Raw genomic sequence first — 19,804 nt, forward strand, 5'->3', positions numbered from 1 at the left:
AAACAGCACTGCATAGTACAGAGAAGTCATTCATAAAAGGAGGAGTCAATTGATGTGGCAAACTTCATTGTTGTCTTATTTTAAGAAACCATCGGGCTTCCTTGGTGGCGCAGTGGTTGAGAGTCAGCCTGCCGATGCAGGGGACACGGGTTCGTGCCCCGGTCCGGGAAGATCCCACATGCTGCGGAGCGGCTGGGCCCGTGAGCCATGGCCGCTGAGCCTGCGCATCCGGAGCCTGTGCTCCGCAACGGGACAGGCCATAGCAGTGAGAGGCCCGCGTGCCGGAAAAAAAAAAAAAAAAAAAGAAAAAAAAAGAAACCATCACCACCACCCTAAGCTTCAGCAACTGTCACCCCGATCAGTCAGCAGCCATAAACACTGAGGTAAGACTCTCTACCAGCAAAAAGATTACAACTCATTGCAGGCTCAGATGATGGTTACCATTTTCTAGCAATAAAGTATTTTTTAATTAAGATATGTACATTTTCAGGAGTTCCCTCACCGTCCAGTGGTTAGGACTCGGCGCTTTCACTGCTGTGGCCCCGGGATCAATCCCTGGTCAGGGAACTAAGATCCTGCAGCCCTCGCAGCGTGGAAAAAAAAAAAAAAGGTACATTTTTTAGACATAATGCTATTGCACACTTAGAAGACTATAGTATAAATATAATTTTTATTTTTATTATTATTTTTCTGTGGGAGTACGCGGGCCTCTCACTGTTGTGGCCTCTCCCGTTGCGGAGCACAGGCTCCAGACACGCAGGCTCAGCGGCCATGGCTCACGGGCCTAGCCGCTCCGCGGCACATGGGACCTCCCGGACCGGGGCACAAACCCGTGTCCCCTGCATCGGCAGGCGGACTCTCAACCACTGCGCCACCAGGGAAGCCCTAAATATAATTTTTATATGCAGTGGGATATAAAAATTCAGGTGAGTCACTTTATTGCAGTATTCTCTTTATTGTGGTGGTCTGGAACCAAACCTGCAATATCTCCAATGTATGCCTATAAATATCACCACTAAGGTTTGCTAAAAAACAAAGACTTAACCTAAAGTACACAGTCCCCAAATACTAAAATGAGAGCTTAGAAATAAAATAATTATTCTTCTTCATATTCTATACAAAGTTTGAAATCTGCATTAAAGTGTATTAGCCCCATTCCTGAGGCTTATTTAGAAAGGGTGGAAGTAAGGAAACTACAATTAAAAAACTAAGAAATAATCCTTCAGAGGAAGTATGTGCTTCATAGGTTATTGTAAAGATTAAATGGATTACTATATGTAAAGTGTTGAGCATAGTGGCTGGCACATGGTATTGCTCAACAAAAGTTATTCAAACTTTCTCCATTTTCTCATGTCCCTATTTTTTCCCCTTAAACCAACATAATCAAAATTAGTTTGACTGTTTTTAACACAAACATGAACAGTATTTGAAATAACTTTCTGCAGTTCACAAAGTGATTTTACAATCACTATCATTAAATACAGTTCAATGAAGAAAAAAAAGAAAGAAAACTAAAATTTGAGTGCCTACAACATGATAGCTACTGCACTGAGAATTAACATCTATTATTTCACTTAATTTGCTCAAGTAGGTTATTATTATACTAATTTCACAGATAAGAGAGCTAAGGTTCAGAAATATTTAGTAATTTGAACAACTTTGCACAGTAGTATTAAATTGAAGGGCTGAGATTTGAATTCTGTCTGGCTCCAAAGTTCATACCCTTATCACTAAAAACTATCTTAAGCCCTGTGAGAGAGAGTTTTTTATTCTCTTGTTCAATTACTCATTCATTCACTCCCTCACTCAATCAAACAATTCAATGGTGCCAGGCACACTGTTCTAAACTAGTGATATTAAAATTAATAAAACAGCATCTGCCCTCATAGCCTAGAGGGTGTATGTGTCTGAGGGAGGGATAGATGATCACAAATCAACCAGAAAACAATTAAGAAAGAGTTCAATAACAGTAATATAAGCAGAATGCTGTTGAAACATGGAGGGTAAATATTAGCTTGGGGGAATCTGGAGAAAGCACTGCAGAAGAAATATGATTTCACCTGAAATTTTTAAAATATGTGCTTATAACTTGATAAAAAAGCATCTACACAAAAACCTACAGGGGCCTTCCCTGGTGGTCCAGTGGTTAAGAATCCACCTTCCAATGCAGGGGACACAGGTTTAATCCCTGGTTGGGGAACTAACATCCCACATGCCACAGGGCAACTAAGCCCACAAGCCGCAACTACTGAGCCCGCACACTCTGGAGCCTGCATGCCACAACTAGAGAAGCCTGCGCACTGCAACAAAGAAGAACCCATGCACCAAAACAAAAGACCTAGCACAGCCAAAAATAAAAACAAAAACAAAAACCTACAGCTAACATCACACTTAAGGGTGAAATACTAAATACTTTCCCCCTAAGGTTGGGAACAAAGCAAGGATGTCTGCTCTCACTACTCTTAATCAACATAATATTAGAAGTTCTAGGCACTGTAATAGGCAAGAAAGAGAAATAAAAGGCATACAGATTGGAAAGGGAGAAATAAAACTCTATTTGCAAATGACATGATGTCTACATAGTAAATCCCAAGGAATCTACAAAAACACTCATAGAAGTAATAACAAGGTCACAGGATATAAGATTAACACAAAAAAAATCAATTGCATTTTTTTTTTTTTTTTTTTTTTTGGCTGCGCTGGGTCTTCACTGCGGGGCGTGGGCTTCTCTAGTTGTGGTGCCTGGGCTTAGTTACCCCACGGCATGTAGGATCTTAGTTCCTCGACCAGGTATCAAACCCGCATCCCCTGCATTGGAAGGCGGATTCTTAACCACTGGACCACCAGGGAAGTCCCAATTGCATTTCTATATACAGTTGACCCTTGAACAACACAGGGGTAAGGGTGCAGAACCCCCTAAGCAAGAGGAAAATCCACTTATAACTTTACAGTCACCCTCCAGTATGGGCGGTTCCATATCCTCGGATTCAACCAACAGAGGATTACGAAGTACTATAGTATGTATTTATTTTTACAAATCCATTTATAAGTGTACCTGCATAGTTCAAACCTGTACTGTTCGAGGGTCAACTGTACTAACAATAGACGTGCAGAAAACAAAATAAAAAACATATTACCATTTACAATCACTGTAAAAAAAAAAACTAGGGGGAACAGATGTATATGTATGACTGATTCACTTTGTTATAAAGCAGAAACTAAAAAAAAAAAAAAAAACTAAATACTTAAGTATATACACTTTCCAAATCATGTACAGGGTCTGTATGTTAAAAGTATGATGAAAGAAATCAAAGCTGACATAAATAAACAGGCTTGTTCATTGATTGGAAGACTCAACGTGATAAAAATGTCAATTCTCCCCAAATTAATCTATAAGTTTAATGCAATTCCTATCAAAATCCCAGAAAGGCCTTCTTTAGACCTAAACAAGCTTATTCTAAAATTTACATGGAGGTCTTCCCTGGTGGCACAGTGGTTAAGAATCCGCCTGCCAATGCAGGGGACACGGGTTCGAGCCCTGGTCCAGGAAGATCCCACATGCTGTGAAGCAACTAAGCCCGTGCGCCGCAACTACTGAGCCTGCGCTCTAGAGCCCGCGAGCCACAACTACTGAGCCCGTGCTCCGCAACAAGAGAAGCCACCGCAATGAGAAGCCTGCACACTGCAACGAAGAGTAGCTCTGCTTGCTGCAACTAGAGAAAGCCCGCGCACAGCAACGAAGACCCAATGCAGCCAAAAATTAATTAATTAATTTAAAAAAAAAAACTCACAAATTTTTTATCCTACACTTCTGAGGTTAAAAGTCCAACACACTCTCACTGGGCTAAAATCATGGTGGTAGTAAGGCTACTGCTCTCTTCTGGCTCTATTGCAGAATCTTTCCTTGACTTTTCCAGATGCTTAAGGGATGCCTGCATGCCTCTGCTTATGGTCCTCTTTCCTCCATATTCAAAATCAGCAACAGAGATTGAGTCCTTCCCACATAGCATCTCTTCTGCCTCCCTCTTCCACTTTTAACAGTCCTTTTAATTACATTGAATCCATCTGGATAATACAGAATAATCTCCCTATTTTAAAATCAGCTGATTAGCAACCTTAATTCCTTTTTGCCACGAGGGAACATACAGGTTCTGAGGATAAGGACACAGATATATTTGAGAGTGCTATTATTCTGCTTGCCACAACTAATTTAACCAAAAAAAAAAAAAATGTTATACTTACATTGGGAGAGAAAGTGTGTGTGTATGGGGGTGGGGGTAGGAAATAGCACTTTAAGCGTATTATTTAGAAATATATATGAAGGTAAATACAAAAAAGAAAAAAAAAGACAACATTTAAAAGTGCTCTGAAGAACAAGAATCAGGAGTGGGTAAGGAAGAGTAGAGCAGAAGAAAGATGTTTTTCCTTATAAGCCTTAAAGTATCATTTCACTTTTAAACAATGTACACACATTACTATGACTTGATTTTACTTTTAATGGCCTCAAATTTGCATGGCTTTATTGTCACAAACAAATCAGTTGCATAACGTTAGTAATCCCCTTGGGCACTGCTCAGCAAGAGCTAAGCAAAGAACTTTGAGGAAACTGCAGGAAATGTAGGAAAAATAACAATTTGGGGACCTCCCTGGTGGTCCAGTGGTTAAGGGGGTACAGGTTCAATCCCTTGTCGAGGAACTAAGAAACCACATGCTGCACTGCGTGGTCAAAACAATAAAAAGAGAAAAAATTAAACCGTAACTATGGAATCTGTCCTGACTAGGGACACGTATCTTTCTGCATTCTGATTAAGAAATCTAGTCAGAAAGTTCCTAACTAGTTTCCTGAAAAATATCTGTGATCTAGAGAGGAAGGAGATTATGTCTAATAATTGGGAACTAGAATCTGAACAAGATTAGTGTCATAAGCTCAAATAGTGGTTCACCCTCATCAATGCCACCACAAATAGGTTCTGTTCAGTGTATCAGTTCCAGGTGAAAAATGGCACTGGGCAAAGTCAGGATAATAGAAAAGCTTTTGACTTGTTAGGGAACAGAAAGTAGTTTACACTGGCTGAAATAAGACAGTGGAAATCTAACTAGAAATAAAACTAGAATCACAAATCACAGGTTAGTCTTTGATAGTCAATGGCAGATCACTGAATGCTATTGAACAGGAAAGTGACAAAGAGTAAAGCATACATTCTTACTCAGTTTTTTTAAGTGGTTGATATTCAGTGAAGCTCAAGGAAAGCCAATCCACTGCCAAGACTATAGGGGACACTGGAGGCTCCCAGGTACAAAATTTAAGGAGGCACTCACTCTCAAGGTCAATCAAGTAACCCTGCACTTGCACAACCCTGAGAGTAAGTGACGGCCTCCTTAAATTTTGCACTTGCACAACCCTTAGTATCCTTATTTTGTGTGCTAAGCACCTCATTTGTCTCATTCGTAATAGCTAAAAAGTAGAAACAACCCAAATGTCTCAACTGATGAATGGATAAAAAGAATGTGCTTTATTCATATAATGGAATATGAAATATTTTTTGGCCATAAAAAGAATAAAACATTGATACATGCCACAACATGGATGAACCTTGAAAATACTATGCTGAATGAAAGAAGTCAGTCACAAAAGACCACATATTGGTATTTTATGATTCCATTTATATGAAATGTCCAGAATAAGTAAATCTATACAGACAGAAATAAATTAGTAGCTGCCAAGGGAGGGAGGGGTTGGGATGGAGAATGACTGCTTATGGATATATAGTTTCCTTCTGGACTGATAAAATGTAACAAAATTGATTGAAGTAACAGTTGCACAACTCTGCACATATAGTAACTTTTGAACTGTACACGTTAAATGGGTGAATTGTATGATATGTGAATTATACCTTAATAAAACTTATTTTAAAAGCAGATGCTTAGGGCTTCCCTGGTGGTGCAATGGTTAAGAATCCACCTGTCAATGCAGGGGACACAGGTTCAATCCCTGGTCCAGGAAGATCCCACATGCTGCGGAACACCTAAGCCCATGTGCCACAACTACTGAGCCTGTACTCTAGAGCCTGCAAGCCACAACTACTGAGCCCTCATGCTGCAACTACTGAAGCCTTCACACCTAGAGCCCATGCTCCGCAATAAGAGAAGCCACCACAGTGAGAATCCCGCGCACCGCAACAAAGAGTAGTCCCCGCTCGCCTCAACTAGAGAAAAGCCTGCACGCAGCAACAAAGACCCGACGCAGCCAAAAATACAATAAATAAATTTTTTAAAAAACCAGGGACTTCCTTCGTGGCACAGTAGTTAAGAATCCGCCTGCCAATGCAGGGGACACGGGTTCGAGCTCTGGTCTGGGAAGATCCCACATGCCGCGGAGAAACTAAGCCCGTGCACCACAACTACTGAGCCTGCACTCTACAGCCTGCAAGCCACAGCTACTGAGCCTGCGAGCCACAACTATTGAAGCTCATGCACCTAGAGCCCGTGCTCTACAACAAGAGAAGCCACTGCAATGAGAAGCCCGCACACCACGACGAAGAGTAGCCCCCGCTCGCTGCAACTAGAGAAAGCCTGCACACAGCAATGAAGACCCAACACAGCCAAAAATAAAATTAATTAATTAATTAATTTTAAATTTCACTTTATACATAAAAAAGCAGATGCTTAGTAACTATCTATTGAAATAAGGCATAAAAAGGATGAAAGTCATTGTGAAATAAGAACAAGTTGAATTTTTAAAAGGAGTTGTTTCTTTTCATGAATTTTTAGAGGAGGCATAGGAAAAGACACCTCTAAATCAGATTTCTATACTTTGCCCAATTAAAATCATTACCAGAGTTTGGTTCATACAGATTTCCTACCCAAAATAACTTGCTATGTGGCAATTTGTGATTTAAACATTGGTGTTGACTGATAAAGCATGAATAATTTAAACGTGTATTCTCAATATCAATAAATACTCTGTAACTCTGAGATGTCTAAAACCTACCTTTGTAATTACAAAATTTCTTATTTCAATTCTGTTAAATAACTAGAAGTTTCCTTAGACCTGGTGGGCCCGAAGAAGGGGAAAAACCCAAGATTAAAATGATATTGCCGGGCTTCCCTGGTGGCGCAGTTGTTGAGAGTCCGCCTGCCAATGCAGGGGACACAGGTTCGTGCCCCAGTCCGGGAGGATCCCACATGCCGTGGAGCGGCTGGGCCCGTGAGCCATGGCCGCTGAGCCTGTGCGTCCGGAGCCTGTGCTCCACAACGGGAGAGGCCACAAGAGTGAGAGGCCCGCATACCGCAAAAAAAAAAAAAAAAAAAAAAAAAAAAAATGATATTGCCTTTCTCTGGTGTTCCCCAACACTGTAGGAACACCCATGATGTAATTCTCAATTGTTCACAAACACCTTTCTGGTCTTCAAAGACCACAAGTAAAGATAAATAAGAGGCTGAAATAGCAAAAAAGGATCAAGGAACTTGTTTTCTTTTGGCACCATACAGCTTTGACTGGGGCCAACACCCAGGACAGGATGCACCACCAAAGGAAGTGGATCTGCACAGGGAAACAAGTGCTGAGCCCAGGTCAGAAATGAGACAATGACATACAAAGAGAAAGCTCTGTTTCTATAGTAAGTGAATTTTTCTACAAACCTACTATGAAACTAATGTATTAACTAAAAAGTATTTATCCAAATTTTCTTCTCAGGAGAAAATTAACATTTTTTTCTTCTGGGAAGTCACTGACTTCCCACCAGCTTTATATTAAAAGCCTACTTTTCATGTCTTAGGAAAAAATGAATCTATACACAGGTCAGAATAAAACTGACAAAAACATATTTTGCAAGAGTCCAATATAGTCTTATCCTCAGTTTCTGTTTTCATTTAAAAACTCAAATGCTATTTGAGGGAATTCCCTGGCGGTTCAGTGGTTAGGACTCAGCGCTTTCACTGCCAGGGCCTGGGTTCAATCCCTGGTGGGGGAAGTAAGATCCCGCAAGACTTGCAGCGCAGCCAAAAAAAAAATAAAAACAAATGTTATTTGAAAAATGTGCTTTTTGGACCATGTTTCTTGCTTTCAATGTGGTACAGGAAGGTACTGTTAATGGAAAGTGCTAAAATACTGAAATGTCAATTTCAGAAACTTCATTAGTTGCATACCAACAATGAAAGGACTATATTTTCTATTTGCAAAAAACAAATGTAATAGGTTTTTCTTAAAAGCCACTGGTCTGTACTTCCCTGGTGGTCCAGTGGTTAAGATTCCGTGCTTTCACTGCAGGGGGTGCAGGTTTGATCCCTGCTCGGGAAGTTCCTCATGCTGCACGGTGTGGCCAAAGCCACTTGCCTACATAGCCAAATTGAAATAAGGAAAACTCTGAAAGAGTAACAGAAAATTTAAAACTTTTGTTTTTTGCGGTACGCGGGCCTCTCACTGCTGTGGCCTCTCCCGTTGCAGAGCACAGGCTCCAGACGCGCAGGCTCAGCGGCCATGGCTCACGGGCCCAGCTGCTCCGCGGCATGTGGGATCTTCTCGGACCGGGGCACGAACCCGTGTCCCCTGCATCGACAGGCGAACTCTCAACCACTGCGCCACCAGGGAAGCCCTTAAAACATTTTTATACATACAACAATCCTACATTCATGTATGTGTCTGATATAAACCATCAATTAAAAAAGAGAAATACAGTAATTCACAAATTTACTATATGGCACTGTCCCCAAAACAAAAACAAATAGAATTTGGATAGCCTTTTCTATAGATGTATCCTCTGGGGAGAAAGACTGAAAAGTGAACCTCAAACCGAATTCTTCTTTTCCACTAATTCTCATTAAACATAAAAAAAATGTTCATATTTTTAACATTGATAGACCAACTTAAAAACTTTAGTGAAGACGTGATCAAGTTGGTGACTGGTTCGGCATTAATGTGGACATTAGAATTTATTTTCAGTATTATTTCTTCTGGGAACAATTGTGTTTTACTAGCAGCTAAATTATCTCTTTTAGTACTTCATATGATTTTCCAAACTCCATACCCAGCCATTCTTACTCTTCCCAATGTTCAGCAATTTCTCCAGAACATTTTCCTTGTCAGCTTCTGCCCTCTCTTACCTTTTAGTTGATGCTTTCACTTGCAGGCACACCCAGACCTTAACAGGACAGGGAATTTATCAGCAGCTATCAGCAATGGAAAGGTTCTGGAATGGGATGGGGAGTTATGTGTGTGACCAGCAATTCATGGATTTTTCTCTGCCTTCTATACTTGGCCATTTTGACACAGCCTTTAAGGCAAATACCCACCCTACCTTGGTAGCTCTGCCTATTCCTCTCAAGTGCTATCCAACAGAACTTTCTGCACTAATGGAAATGTTCAATATCTGCACTGCGCTGTTCAATATAGTAGACACATGTGACTACTGTGTACTTGAAATGTGGCTGGTATGACTGAGGAACTGAATTTTTATTTAATTTTAATAGCCACATGTGTCTAGTGGCTTCCATATTGAACAGCACAGCTAGCCTAGATTCCTGCAGAGACTAAAGCTATTGCTCTAATGCCAAACCCCTTGGCTAGTGACCAGACACCCAACCAGGATCAAGCTAGCCCTGTCTCCTAGAAGATGTTCCTTGTATCCCCCAGCTTGGTGAGAGGGTCCTACAGTGAATAAATGAATCATCTGGAACCACAGAGTGACTACCTGCCTAATTTTCTATAGCTCCTACCATCTCAACCCCTACTGCTTTGAGTTGGAGTTACCACCTTCCTTTAGACACTGCACATTAGATCACTGCTTCTCAGACTTTAAGGTGTATATGAATCACCTGGGGATCTTGTTAAAATGCAGATTCTAATTCTGCATTTCAAACATGCTTCTAGGTGCTTGGTACCTAAACTAAGTGGTACTAACCCTAGGTTCTTGGTTCTCCTAACCCCTGATCTGACTGGTGTTACTGATGGTTCAACAGCAAACATATGAATTCAGACCTCCTAAGTCATAGTATACTTTTCATTGATCAAATATTTGCACCATGTAATGAAGCTGCACAGCAGTATCAATTTTGAGCAGTAGATGATGTTATTTGATGTGATATACCATTTTTTAAGCATACTATTTTACAGAGGAGGCTATGACAATGAGCTAAAGATCACAGTTCTAATAAGTGAACAACTGGAATGGGAACCAAGGTTTGTTTGGTTCCAAAGCCCACATTCTTTCTGCTATGCCAACCACCCCCTCAATGCTAAACTCAGGAATGTCCACATGTCAGGATTTCCCTTCAGAAGTGAGCTGTGAAGGAACATTGCTCCTAAAGAGTTATCTTTTTTACCCAGGTATAACAGTAATCAGAAAAACCAGCTTCTTCCATGTGTATGATTAAATATCAGACATGATTATTATTTATATATTCTATTGTGTATTTTCAACCTGATCAATTTTATTCAGCTATTGTCTCCCCAAATTTAAATTCAACTCCTTTAACTCAGATAACACATCACTATAAACAAGATTAAAAGAGTTTCTGACTTTTCTAATCAAATCTCATTTGAACCCAGAAGTGAGCTTTCTTCCTCTATTTTTTTAAATTAATTTATTTTATTTTATTTTATTGTTGGCTGTGTTGGGTCTTCCTTGCTGCACACGGGCTTTCTCTAGTTGCAGCGAGCGGAGGCTACTCTTCGCTGCGGTGCACGGGCTTCTCATTGTGGTGGCTTCTCTTGTTGGGAGCACGGGCCCTAGGTGCACAGGCTTCAGTAGTTGTGGCACACGGGCTCAGTAGTTGTGGCACACGGGCTTAGTTGCTCCGCGGCATATGGGATCTTCCCAGACCAGGGCTCGAATCCATGTCCCCTGCATTGGCAGGCGGATTCTTTACCACTGCGCCACCAGGGAAGCCCCTTTTCCTCTATTTTTAATTCATAGTTTTATTCACCAGACTTGGTTTGAATAATTCTAACCCTCTTAGAATTTTCCTATTGTCAAGATAACTTCGAAGCATTGCAGTAGCACATTCTAGTGTTTTACCCATTGATGGTCAAAAGGTTTCCCATAAAAACAAAGAGCAAACTAAAAAACATTGCAAGCTACATAATAAATGATTAATATTTTTACCATAAAGAACTATAAAACATGTCAAAATAAGAAAAAAATTGCATACACCAAAATGAAAATTGGCAAAGACATGAAGAGCTGAAAAAGATAACTATCTTGAAAATCCAAAAGAATCAAATGAAAAACCATTTAAATCATTTTTAAAATAGATTTACTACGTTATCCAATTCAAGATCAACACAGAAGTATCAATAGCTTTCCTATACGCCAGCAATAACCAATTTTTTATATGTCATGAGTAGAAGATCCCAATTGCCATATCAACTTTAAATAACCATTAAATAACTAGAAAAGTAGACATGTGCAAGACTACTATCAAGAGAACTATAAACTTTTCTAAAGGATTTTTTTTAAACCTAAATAAAGAGAATACACTGTTTCTAAATGTAAAGTCTCAACATTGTAAATTCATGGGTGTACAAATTCACAGATAAAGTAAGTTATTTGTTGCAATCAATCCCAATTACATTCCCAACAGAATCTTTGTTTGTAACAAAACCTGAAAGACTGTTTCCGAAAGAAAAAAAAAGAAAATCTCTTCTTATATATATGCTAAGACTGAGGGGGACCTGACCTTCAGCAATAATTAAAACTGGGTGGTATTGGGAAATCCCTGGTTAGGACTCTGCACTCTCACTGCCAGGGCCCAGGTTGGATCCCTGGTTGGGAAATTAGATCCTGCTAGCCCTTGGTGCGGCCACAAAGAACAAAACAAAACCAAAAAGCCTGGGTGGGGCTTTCCTGGTGGCACAGTGGTTAAGAATCCGCCTGCCACTGCAAGGGACACGCATTCGAGCCCTGGTCCAGGAAGATCCCACATGCCGCGGAGCAACTAAGCCCATGCGCCACAACTGCTGAGCCTGCACTCTAGAGCCCGCGTGCCACAACTACTGAAGCCCACATACCTAGAGCCCGTGCTCCGCAACACGAGAAGCCACCGCAATGAGAAGCCCGCGCACCGCAACGAAGAGTAGCCCCCGCTCGCCACAACTAGAGAAAGCCCACGCGCAGCAACAGACCCAACGCAGCCAAAAATAAATAAACAAATAAATAAATTTTTAGAAAAAAGAAAACAACCAAGTTAAAAAAATATGCAAAGAACAGAATAAGAAATTTCACAGAAAGAAATGTAAACAGCCAATAAAGAAACAAAAAGATGCACAAACTCACATGTAATCTGGAAACTATAAATTAAAAATTTTAAATTTACCCATTATATTAGTAAAACAGCACAAGATTGATATCAAGTATCAGAGGCAACTTCATAAACTGCTGATGGAATAAAGAATGGTACATAGACTGTAGGGCAAATTGGCTGTATCTTTCAAAATTAAAAACATCTATACTTTTTTTTTTTTTTTTTTTTTTTTTTGCGGTACACGGGCCTCTCACTGTCGTGGTCTCTCCCGTTGCAGAGCACAGGCTCCGGACCCGCAGACTCAGCGGCCATGGCTCACGGGCCCAGCCACTCCGCGGCATGTGGGATCTTCCCAGACCAGGGCACAAACCTGTGTCCCCTGCATAGGCAGGTGGACTCTCAGCCACTGCGCCACCAGGGATGCCCCATGTATACCATGTATACCATGTAAACAACAATTCTAGGCACCTACTCTAGAGTTATTCTAGGACATTTGCACAAGAGACAAGAATAAAGGATGTTCATTTCAGTGTTGCTGATAACTGCAAAAATCTGAGAAAACTTAAATGTCCATAGATAAAGAAACAATTAAATAAATTACAGACATTCAAACTGAAATACAATCAGCTGTTAAAAAGTGTGTACTGGGGCCTCCCTGGTGGCGCAGTGGTTGAGAGTCCGCCTGCCGATGCAGGGGATACGGGTTCGTGCCCCGGTCTGGGAGGATCCCATATGCCGCGGAGCGGCTGGGCCCGTGAGCCATGGCCGCTGGGCCTGCGCATCCGGAGCCTGTGCTCCGCAACGGGAGAGGCCACAACAGTGAGAGGCCCGCATACCGCAAAAAAAAAAAAAAAAAAAAAAAAAAAAAGTGTGTATGACAGGATGAGATCTCAAAAGCATATTGCTAAGTTTAAAAAAAAAAAGAACTACAGGAAAACAAAAGAGCTATAGGAAAAAAAATTATCAATCCACGGACTTAAAAAAGATATAAATAGATATAGAAATTGCATATATTGCAGGAAAAAGAACTGGAAGAAAATTCACCAAACAGAATAGTTCTAGAAGAGGAACCTTTGCTTCTTAGCCTCTACATAAAGAATTATGTTTTTAAAGAATGTATTCTTTTTTCTCTTTCTTCAAATTAAGTACACAATTTAAACATTTGTAAGGTTTTTAAATGTTTTTAAAGACAGGGGCTTCCCTGGTGGCACAGTGGTTAAGAATCTGCCTGCCAATGCAGGCGACACGGGTTCGACCCCTGGCCCAGGAAGATCCCACGCGCCACGGAGCAACGAAGCCCGTGTGCCACAACTACTGAAGCCCGCATGCCTAGGGCCCGTGCTCTGCAACAAGAGAAGCCACGACAATGAGAAGGCTGTACACTGCAACGAAGAGTAGCCCCTGCTCGCCACAACTAGAGAAAGCCCACGCGCAGCAACGAAAGACCCAACGCAGCCAAAAATAAAAACAAATAAATTAATTAATTTAAAAAATAAAAGAAATTTAAATAATAAAAAAGACAGAGAAGTCAACAAAAAATATTGTTTTAATTTTCAGTTTCCAGATTATGTGAGTTTGCGCATCTTTTTCTTTCTTTCTTTTTTTAATTGAAGTAGCTATTTTACAACGTTGTGCTAGTTTCAGATATACAGCAAAGTGATTCAGAGATAGATAGATAGATAAATAGGTAGAGCGATAGATAGATAGAACAAATTGTTTTTCAGATTCTTTTCCATTATAGGTTATTCCAAGATATTGAATATAGTTTCCTGTGCTATACAGTAGGTCATTGTTAGTTATCTATTTTATGTATGGGGACTTCCCTGGTGGTGCAGTGGTTGAAAGTCCGCCTGCCAATGCAGGCGACACGGGTTCGAGTCCTGGCCCGGGAAGATCCCACATGCTGCGGAGCGACTAAGCCCGTGTGCCACAACTTCTGAGCCTGCGCTCTGGAGCCCGTGATCCACAACTACTGAAGCCTGCATGCTTGGAGCCCATGCTCTGCAACAAGAGAGGCCACCGCAAGGAGAGGCCCGCGCACCGCAACGAGGAGCGGCCCCCACTCGCCACAACTAGAGAAAGCCCGTGCGCAGCAACAAAGACCCAACGCAGACAAAAATAAAGAAAGAAAATAAAGAAAAAAGAAAAAAAAAGTATATAAGAAAAAAAAAGAATCCGCCTGCCAATGCAGGCGACACGGGTTTGACCCCTGGTCCGGGAAGATCCCACATGCCAAGGAACAACTAAGCCCGTGTTCCACAACTACTGAGCCTGCGCTCTAGAGCCCATGAGCCACAATACTGAGCCCACATGCCACAACTACTGAAGCCCATGCGCCTAGAGCCTGTGCTCCATAACAAAGAGAAGCCACCGCAATGAGAAGCCTGCACACTGCAACAAAGAGTAGCCCCCGCTCACCGCAACTAGAGAAAGCTCACACACAGCAATGAAGACCCAACACAGCCAAAATAATAATAATAATAATATTTTATATATAGTACTGTGTATCTGTTAATCCCAAACTTCCCCTCCCTCCCCTTTTGGTAAGCATACGTTTGTTTTCTATGCCTGTCAGTCTGTTTTTTATTTCTTTATTGGCTGTTTATATTTCTCTCTGTGAAACTGCTTATTCTATTCTTTGCCTAATAAAAAATAATAAATACGGGAAAATGTTCAACTTCACAGGTAACCAAAGAGATGGAAATCTAAAATGAGATATCACTTTTCAGCTACCATGTAAATTGTTTTTGGTTTGTTCAGTGTCTATGTACTATTGCTAATATAAATGCTGAGAAAGTAATACTTTCTCCCGGTGGACAGAATCTTTCCAGAGGCTGTGTGTATCAAAGTAGAAGAAAAGGTCTCCAGGCTCTCCGGTGGTGGGTGGAGTTATAGAAAGCTTTTAGACCATTATTCTCTTTACACATCATCAACTGCTTTCAGTTTTCAACCCTTCTGGAGAAGTTCCCGTTCTCACCACTGAAGGCTCTTCCTATCATCTCACTCTCTTGCTCTAAACCTTTCTTGGAAAAATGTTTCAATGCCTCAAAAATAACTCACATTAAAACATGGGCACACAGCCCACTTAGTTAAAAGGTGTTAGAAAACATTGGAATCTCATTCACACCCCCGTGCTATTCCAGCTAAAATCTGTACTGATGAGGGACTGATGCAGAAAGTCAACTCAATGAAAAAAAATCACTGACTCACCATCAAATCTGCATGTAATTCTTAAGAATACCTGGGACATTGCATTAAATGACTTTGGGCAAGTCATTTAAAAGTTCTCAGTTTCCTCAATATAATAGGAAGATATAAAATTTGAATTTCAACCAGAAAATCAGATTTTGGACTTCGGAATATAGAGTTTTAAGAACCTGGAAGTAAATATACAAAAAAATAAAATAAAATATTTTTTAAATGCAGTATACACAAATTTTTACCTAAATCCCTTAGTCTGCTGTAATAACATTTGCCCTGTATATGAATATAGATAACCATTTCCACTGTTAAAATGATCACTTTCTGGAAGCTTACAGATGTTAACAATTGCTTATTAACTATTTTCCCAAGCATAGCTCCCAATACAATCATATACAACATGAATATGGTAATGTACTCAATTCTCTGTACAATACAAACCTCATATTCAGCATCATGCTAATATTCAAATTAGTTCCTCATATGCAGTGTCAATATTTGAGGGAGAAAACTCTATGAATAAAGAGACACAGAGATTGAATTCTGATCTTCTGACCAATTCCACGTTCAATGACTGGCCCCCTACCCCCATTCCAAGGCCCCCTTACTGCAAAAGAAAGGAATCTTGCTTAGATTACCAGTCACATATATTTCCAACTCCAATCCCTAATCTGCCATTTACTAGCTCTATGATCTTCTGCAACTTCCTTAATTTTTTAAGTTTCAGTTTTCTTATGTTTAAAATTGAAGTATTACTACCAGCTGACTAGCAGAGTGTTGTGAAGATAAAATGAGATAATTGGGGGTGTGGGGGGATAAATAAATAAAATGAAATAGTGTGCCTAGGACCTTAATAATCAATCAATGAATGTTAGCATTTATGCTTATTATTATTATTATTATTGACTTAAGAATGTTCAGGGGCTTCCCTGGTGGCGCAATGGTTAAGAATCCGCCTGCCAATGCAGGGGACACGGGTTCGAGCCCTGGTCCGGGAAAATCCCACATGCCGCCGAGCAACTAATCCCATGCTCCAAAACTACTGAGCCTGCGCTCTAGAGCCCGCTAGCCACAACTACTGAAGCCCATGCGCCTAGAGCCCGTGCTCCGCAACAAGAGAAGCCACCGCAATGAGAAGCCTGTGCACCGCAACCAAGAGTAGCCCCCGCTCACTGCAACTAGAGAAAGCCCACACGCAGCAACGAAAACCCAACGCAGCCAAAAATAAATAAATTAAATAAATAAATTTTAAAAAAAATGTTCAGTGATACTTGAGTACTTTAAAAACACTATTATGGCTTCCCTCGTGGCGCAGTGGTTGAGAGTCCGCCTGCCGATGCAGAGGACACCGGTTCGTGCCCCGGTCCAGGAAGATCCCACATGCCGCGGAGCAGCTACGCCCGTGAACCATGACCGCTGAGCCTGCGCATCCGGAGCCTGTGCTCCGCAGCGGGAGAGGCCACAATAGTGAGAGGCCCGCGTACCGCAAAAAAAAAACCACTATTAAATTATGAACTGATCTGTGAATTTTCTCCTCAAGCTTCCATTCTAATTTTACCTCTTCTGAGAAACGTAATGTGTTTTATTGATGCAGCATAGTTTAGAATTTGCTTAATATTTTGTAATTTTTTAAATAATTTCTTCCATTTTAGTCTTGTCAACCTATGTAAACTCCTCAGGGCCAGAACCTTGTTTCATAAGCCTGTGTTCACATATATATTGTGGTTACTACAATGTAATGATTTGTTACTCTATTTCTCTCCCTTCCTAGGCTCTGAGCAATTCCAAGGCAAAGAGCAAGGCTTACTTATATTTGTATCCTGGAGACTTAGTAATCAGACACAAAATAGGTCTCAATAAACGTTTGTTGAAGGGATAAATGAATGAATTAATCTTTTTCCCCCCTGCAATGTCTTACACAGTACTCTACACATAATAGGAACTCAGTAAAGCTCCTTAATGGATTCATGGAGAAATCTTTTGGACTCAACCACATAAAGCTTTATCTTGCCTCAGAAAAGCATTTCGACTTTAAAGGTTAGCTACTAACATTACAAATTAAAAGTTTTAGTCTAACATATATCAAATAAATAGGTTCAATGACTAACCACATCAAGGCTAGCTCTAGAAGGATTAAAATCCACTATTCTAATTAATGAATTTGTAAACCTCAACAAGGAGAATGCCAGTTACATAATCAAAAGAGAGGTTATCAAGGATCGAACCCACACCCCTTGCAATGGAAGCCTGGAGTCTTAACCACTGGACCACCAGGGAAGTCCCTGTTTTTCTTTAATTAACAATGATCTTTTGATGTTCCTACTTCCTGGTTTCTTGCAAAAACTCCTATATGTCCTGGCTCCTCCCTTACATCTTCAGAGCGGTCCCTCAGAGTCATCTGAGAGGCTGTCTTCCAGGCTTAAGTCCTCAGCAAGTCCATCAAATAAAACGTTGATTCTCAAAAAATAAATAAATAAATAAAGAGGTTATGCCTTTGCAAATTTATACCTACAAAAGATAGTGAGAAATAATTATCAGAAATAATTATTTCTCAGAAATAATTATCAGAAAGCTTGTATCTGTATATTGAAATGAACAAATTATTTTTTATGCCTGAATTGATGCCACTGTTTTCACTAGAAATAAGAGTTAACAGCAAAGTGATCCAAACCTGTCTCTAGAAAACAGTCCTTGGGCTTCCCTGGTGGCGCAGTGGTTGAAAGTCCGTCTGCCGATGCAGGGGACACGGGTTCATGCCCTGGTCCGGGAAGATCCCACATGCCACGGAGCGGCTGGGCCCGTGAGCCATGGCCGCTGAGCCTGCGCGTCCGGAGCCTGTGCTCCGCAACGGGAGAGGCCACAATAGTGAGAGGCCCGCGTACCGCAAAAAAAAAGAGAAAACAGTCCTTGAGACTCAGAGAGTAAATGTTTTGCCTCTCAGTGATTTTTAACTCCCAGAAGACTCCTTTTATTTCCAGATTGACGGATATTCAAAACTCTTTCTGTCTCCTAAAAATAAAACTTCATCCATTTCTTAAAAGGCAAACAACCTGAATAGACACACTTTCGGAACACTAGGTTTTATATTCAAGTATCTAAAACTATCCCTAGTGTTCAGCCTTGTGCTGCTGCAGTAGAAACATTTTTCTTAGTTTTTAAATTACATTCGTGGAAGGTTTAAATGTCGTACTGTACATTCTTTCACTGTATGATCTAAACTGATTTTACACCGCATATATAATTTCATAAGTACACCGTAAAGGAATTCTACACTTGAATGAAACTGGAAAGAAACGTGAACTTAGCACACACCCCCTTCTTCCAACTCGATACGCACATCTTAGGTTTTTTTTCTCAGGAATTTCTCTCTCCCGCCCCCACCCCACACTTTATTTCAGAGCAGCAACATTCATTATCCCACTCACCACTACCGAAAGATCCTTTCCCACTAATACTATTTCACCAGGACCTTCCTTTCACATCTCAGAGCCCGTGGGGGATTTCTTTGGAAGCGGGGGGTGGGCGGTGAAGTTCCGGGACGCCACCATTCCCGCCATGTCCTATAGGACCCAGGTCCTAGCGCGCAGTCCCCGACCAGCCTCAGGCGGACCCCAGGAAACTGCGAAGGTCTGACACCGCACCCCCCATATCCGCCAGGGCAAAGCAAACCGGGCCCAACCTCTAGGCTCCCATTCAACGTACCCTCCTCCTCGCTGTACCCCATTTCTTCCCACTTACTTTACCCAATTCTGAGTCCCCATAACCATCTTGCTCCCAACACGAACACCCTTTTTACACTCCGGGCCCTGCCCCTTGAACCCTTCTACACCCCGGTCCCTCCCCCTGGACCTCCCACCAGCTTCAACCCTCACAGCGTGCCCTAGTGCAGACACGCGCCCTGTCCCTATAGCTACTGGACCCGGGTCCTACCCCACACGTCACACTCGGGCCCATTTCTCCCGCGACCCGACCTTCCCCACCCCCCTCCCCAAGCGCTACCACACACACCCCCCAGCACCCTGTTACCTCCGGCCCCGCCCCCCTGAGTGTCGCACTCACCGCTTCTGCCGCCGCATCATTAACCGCCGCGGCTGCTATAGCTACAGGGAGCCAAGGCAACCAGCTCTCGCGACACTTTCCTCAGCTACGGCGAGAACGGCCGGGAAGAGTCTCTCGCAAGAAAGTAAATGAATGAGTCAGGGTCGAGATGGCTAAGTATATCTCGCGATAGTATTGTGTAAAATGGCGGCCGCAAGGCGCTTAAGGGGTGGCCTGGAAAGGTCTGGAGGTGGGCGAGGGCGGAGAAGGATATTGAACTGGCAGGAGAGTCGGAAAACTATTGTAGGCAGGACGCAGGACGGTC

General features: G+C 41.5%; 1 protein-coding gene across 2 annotated transcripts in view; it reads right to left on the reverse strand.

Annotated features, from left to right (window-relative positions):
* Positions 1-19,553, reverse strand: part of USP54 (ubiquitin specific peptidase 54) — a 152,351-nt gene extending 132,798 nt beyond the window's left edge. The window contains exon 1 of one of the 2 annotated variants that reach the window (XM_082634281.1): positions 19,501-19,553. The gene's annotated coding sequence lies outside the window, so the exon portion shown is untranslated. Of the gene's footprint in view, positions 1-19,179; positions 19,198-19,500 lie in introns of those variants that run through there. The other variant, XM_082634282.1, reaches the window with a different exon arrangement.
* Between the last annotated feature and the right edge of the window lie 251 nt (positions 19,554-19,804).

This window comes from Mesoplodon mirus (genome assembly GCF_964341445.2).
Source record: "Mesoplodon mirus genome assembly, chromosome: 2".
NCBI classification, from domain to species: Eukaryota; Metazoa; Chordata; class Mammalia; order Artiodactyla; family Ziphiidae; genus Mesoplodon; species Mesoplodon mirus.